Raw genomic sequence first — 6,129 nt, 5'->3', positions numbered from 1 at the left:
GACTTTAAAGTATTTGATTCATTTTACAAATTTGTGACGCATATTATAGATCTTTATTATCTTTCTTCTATATTTTCAGTATCTTCGAAATAATTTAACATTGTGCCTTGCAGTAAACTTGAAGTATGAACGTCTCATCTGTGATAAATGGAACATATCACTTTTACATTTAAATCTAAGGTCCAGTCCAAAAAAATAATGTTCTGTAAGAAAATTTAAAGTTGTACTGGACCTATAAAGAAAGAGAAAATTTCATGGCAAGCGTCATTTTATTTGATGTGCCACGAAAATGGAATTATTTCTAAATTACTTTCTCAACGAATTTATATTACATATTCCTACAGACCTTCCATCTATGAACTAATCAAATGTTCTGTTTCCCGTTTAGTTTTGCGTGAAACCAGTGTTTTAAGTGGTAATTTACATGTCTATATGAATGTATTACACTCGAGGCATTGGTTGGTTGGTTGGTTGGGTTTAATGTTGCACCGACACATTTTAGGTCATATGGCGACTTTCCAGCTTTCATGGTGGAGGAAGACCCCACCGACCTTCCGTAAGCCAGCTGGATGGCTTCCTCACATGAAGAATTCAACCCACATCGATGAGGGGCAAGTGATTTGAAGTCAGCGACCTTAACCACTCGACCACGGAGGCCCCCTCGAGGCATTGTAATACCATGATAAAATGAAGGCGATCAGTTAGCCTACGAAGTTTAAATAAATAAAAGTAATACTTTTTATCTACACTTAAGTAAGGACAATTTCATTTTGCATTTTAGCTCGGAGTTGATTTTACCTGATTTTATCATATCATATACGCATATACATAATTTTATTATATGTATCATATACAGCTTTCAAAAGTAAAACAGTCACTCTTGGATAATTTTCTAATATATATAAATCAAAGAGGGGAAAATATACTTTTATGTTCTAATGAGCACACAAAAAGAATAAAAATCATTAGGCACAGTCGTGGTGGCTTAATTGATAAATTTCAAATGAAAAGAAGTCTGCTTTGTCCCCAGTCCCCCAATCACATGGTCACACAATAACTACTCCGTCGTTCCCTCACGTAGGTCATTTTGCTGGTTTTTGATGTTATATAGCAGTAATTCGGTCAATGTACTTTACCTAAAATAAGATACCTTTCATTCATGTTTTTTTTTTTTAAATTATTACCACAAAACGAAAGTACGGTGTTTATTTTGCGGATCGCTTTCTGAAATGCGGCAATATGAGGGTACTTATTTTCAGTTGAGTTGTATTCCACTGCATACTAATCAACATCCTTTTTATGCCCCCCTTCGAAGAAGGAGGGGTATTTTATTTTGCAGATGTCGGTCGGTCGGTCTGTATGTAACCCAATCCGTTTCCGGATGATAACTCAAGAACCCTTGGGCCTAGAACCATGAAAGTTGATAGGAGGTTGGTCATCACCAGCAAATGACCCCTATTGATTTTGAGATCTGTATGTCAAAGGTCAGGGTCACAGTGACCCTGATTAGTAAAACGGTTTCCGGTGGTAACTCAAGAACGCTTGGGCCTAGGATCATGAAAGTTGATAGGGAGGTTGGTCATCACCAGCAGATGACCCTTATTGATTTTGAGATCAGTATGTCAAAGGTCAAGGTCACAGTGACCCTGAACAGTAAAACGGTTTCCGAATGGTAACTCAAAAACGCTTGGGCTTAGGGTCATGAAAGTTGATAGGGAGGTAGGTCATTACCAGTAGATGACCCCCATTGATTTTGAGGTCACTATGTCAAAGGTCAAGGTCACAGTGACCCTGAACAGTAAATTGGTTTCCGGATGATAACTTAAGAACTCTTGGGCTTAGGATCATGAATGTTGATAGGGAGGTTGGTCATGACCAGCAGATGACCCGATCAATTTTGAGGTCAGTATGCCAAAGGTCAAGGTCACAGTGACCAGGGACAGTAAAGTGGTTTCCGGGCAATAACTCAAGAATACTTAGGCCTAGTGTCAAGAAAATTGGTAGTGAGGTTGGTCAAGACCAGTAGATGACCCCTATTGATCTTGAGGTCAGTAGGTCAAAGGTCAACGTGACATTTGCCAGGAACAGTTAAATGGTTTCTGATCTTCTTGTCCAAAACCACAGGGCCTATAGGGCTTTGATATTTGGTATGTAGCAAAATCTAGTGGTCCTCTACCAAGATTGTTAAGATTATTTCCCTGGCACCAAATATGGCCCCACCCCGGGGGTAACATGGTTTATATAGACTTATATAGGAAAAAGCTTTGAAAAACCTCTTGTCCAAAACCACAGGTCCTAGGGCTTTGATATTTGTAATGTAGCATCATCTAGTGGTTCTCTGCCAAGTTTGTTCAAATTATCCCTCTAGGGTCAAATATGGCCCCACCCCGAGGGTCACATGGTTCATATAGACTTATATAGGGAAAAACTAAGAATCTTCATGTCTATAATCTAAATCATTCAAATTTGGACCACATGTATTGTCTTGAGTGACAAGATGAACCTTGACATGAGTTGACTTTGATCTTGACCTAGTGACCTGCTTTCACATTCCTGTAGCTACAGCCTTCAAATTTGGACCACATGCTAGGTTTGTGTAGTGAAACAGACTTTGACCTTGTTACTGACCTAGTGACCTACTTTCACATTTTTGAAGGTACAGGCTTCAAATTTGGACCACATGCATAGTTTTGTGTTCCGAAATAAAGTTTGACCTTGATTTTGACCTAGTGACCTACTTACACATTTCTCAAGCTACAGCCTTCAAATTTGGACCACATGCATAGCTTTGTGTACCAAAATGAACTTTGATCTTGAGATTGATCTAGTGACCTATTTCACATTTCTGAAGCTACAGGCTTCAAATTTGGACTGCATGCCTATTTTTGTGTTCTGAATTGAAATTTCACATTGATTTTTACCTAGTACCTTCTTTCACATTTCTCAAGCTACAGCCTCGAAATTTGAAGCACATGCATAGTTCTGTCTACCGAAATGAACTTTGACCTTGAAAATGATCTAGTGACCTACTTTCACATTTCCCAAGCCACAGTTTTCAAATTTGGATCACATGCACAGTGTTTTTAGTCTAGTCCGATTTTGCAGATATAAGCTTATTTAAGAAGTTACAAGCATTTTGTTAGTATTTGGTCCAACATACTTTTTTAACATATTTTGGGTATGCTGAATCCAAAAATATATGTTGGCCATCTAGCAAATGCCTCTGAAAGGGTTAAATATGGGGGCAAAAATGACCACTGTTTTTAACCAAAAAAAATCCGTCGATATTACTTTATAATACAAATCTTTATCTTTAGATATGTTTCAACAAATTATTTCATGTTATTAGTATGATTGAGTAAACATTTTTCAATAGAATATATCACAAGTTAAAAATGTGAACTTTACGGGGTTCAAAAAGGGGGATTTGAAGACAATTTAGAAAAAAAAAATCCAAAAAAATCCCTACATCATTTATAGAATAGAAAAATGAGACTAAGTATTAGATTGAAAATTTCCGCTGGAATTTTAATGTCAAAAAGAAAATGATATTTTTGATGAAATGGTTTTGCAGTTTTAAAATAGTCATTTAAGAAAAAATAAACAATGGGGAAGTTAAAACTTAATTAACATGACATTGTCTGTAATGAACAAAATACCATGTAGAACGTATTTTATCCATGTAAGATCATTTTATTTAATAATCAACTTTTTAATACCTTAGCTTCATAATAATTGATGAAAATTAAGTGTGACAGGGATTAAGATTACGGCTAATGTGAACTTAATTAGTATAAACAATCAGGTCTCTATCACAGTAACAATCTGAGTCAAATCATGTTTTTGTTAAAGTCCTTATCTAAACTCTTGTGTTTTACCTGTTCTTTAATGCAAATAACTCTGACAAGAACACACTCTTTCATGATCATTAAGGTTTTAGAGGTGTCAAGAATACTTCATGAAATCAGGATTTTTTTAAGGATTTTTTACAGGTAGGACACATTTATCTGTATATTTTATTTCTAAATTTTTTAAGAGATGCTTTGCTTTATATACTTCGTTATATTTTAAAATTTGGTGAAATTGTATTTATTTTAACTTTCAGTTCATTTATAAGAATATGTTCAAGCTAGCTTTTTATACTATACTATAATTGCTTGTGAATGATAAGTAATAAATATTATTTTGTTTTCATAGGTGTTAAAATATTCCAGAGTAAGAATAGAAAAGACTTTGCATCTCAAGGACCATTTTCAAGATAGCACAGAATGGTGCATCATTTGTCAGGAGGCAAAATCTGACAGAACTTGAAACTAAACAGCCTCAAGGCATAACATATCTAAAAGAGTTTGCTGAATCAAAATTTCTTTTAGCGATTTTTTTTCTAAATATGAAGCCATTAGTAGAATTGCAAAAATAGATGAAAATGACAAAATACGTTGCCATAGAAAGTGTTATTCTAATTTCGTCCACAAACAACTAATACATACTATTCACTCAAAGCAAAGTTTAATATAGAACAAACATCATATAAAGCTGCATCCTCATAAAACTTATCATATACTCCTACTAAATTGGGAAATGGGTATGTTCTATCGGGACAAAAAACAAAACAAAACAAAAAACAAAAAAAAAAAAAAAAAACCAAAAATCATTTAAAACATAACTAGTCAGTGATAGTATTTTAAAGGATGCGATTATGACTCTCTGATGTCAACAGAGGGCAAACAACATAAAAATATTTAAATTCTTTTAGATACGGAGTTTGCAAATTTAAACCAAGTTGGACAACTCAAATACAGATCTTGCCATAATGTTTCTTATACATGAACGTGGGTATGCTGCAATGAAATCGCAAATATTGCAGCTTTCAGACAGTTGGAACAGATACCGCATACGTACTGAAGAGACTTCAACAATTCTTTGTCATTTAATTCTAAAATATCTTCCAAAGAAGCCCTACAATGTAAACTGAGAAACCAGTTTTAGTTTGTAACTCCACTAGATATATCTTCTGATGAAAGGAATGCACTTCTTGTTCTATATGAATGTGCTGCGTCAATGCTTAGAGATGCCCATTATAATATTACCGGTAATAGTGATGAACGGCTGACAGTACAGAAATATAACTCCAGTGACGACTTCTTGTCATTAGTACACGTAGCATTTAAATTAAGTGCTAATTTGTTCTCTCTGGAAGGACATTCTGGACTGAGTGTGACTGAAAATGATTCAGTCAACTGTGTTCCGGAGTGTCTGTTCATGTTTCTGTATTTAACGTATGGTGGCCAAGAGCTTCTAGATGAAGAATTTGACCACAAAGATCCTGAATCTGATAGGCAAATAAAAATATTAAGTGTAGCACAAGATATTGTTTATGGAGTGAGTGATGGTAAAAAATGGAACCGTAAACCGTAAACACATAGATCTTGCAAATACATTGCACTAGATGATTAGGTTAAAACATTCAGTTAACCTATTTTATAGTGCATGACACACATTGAGCTACAGAGACATACTAAGAGTAGACACATCTTTAACTGAAGAAAAAACAACAACCTGGAATCAATGGATACTGAAACTGGTTATGTTACTCCGCTGATTCTTACTGAGAATGAGATATCGACACATTAAACACTGTTGTTCAAAAATGTATGCATATATCAGAAAGACTGGGACAGTCGCATTCAGTTATAACTGTTGACCAGGCTCTTTACTTTAAGCTTGTGGATTTGAGATGGGCAGCGCCCTGGAATGGGTGGTTTCAATGAATTATTTGAAATCTGGTGTCACTTTTTTAGCACTTCCTGCAAATAAAATTGACGTAGTAGATTTTTATCAGAAGCTGATCATGCAATCGCCTATAGAAAGGACGTTGGTTGTTGGCGTCGGCTTTTAGGAAGAAGAAACTGTTGAAACCACTGCCATTGAACTTAATTTGGATGAATTAAAGGCTAAACGTGAGGAAGCTGACACAAGAATCATTCTCCGTGCAGTTCACTGCAGTAAACGATCAAATTGTAACAATGTTGTTGTTTCTGCCAGAGATACTGACGTATTTGCTCTAACTATGCCACTTGCAGGAAATAAATGCAACAGTATGAATGATGGCTGGAACAGTGAAAAAAA

This window comes from Mercenaria mercenaria, unplaced genomic scaffold, assembly GCF_021730395.1.
Source record: "Mercenaria mercenaria strain notata unplaced genomic scaffold, MADL_Memer_1 contig_4819, whole genome shotgun sequence".
In the NCBI taxonomy this organism is placed as follows: domain Eukaryota; kingdom Metazoa; phylum Mollusca; class Bivalvia; order Venerida; family Veneridae; genus Mercenaria; species Mercenaria mercenaria.
Note: the sequence above shows the minus strand (reverse complement) of the source record.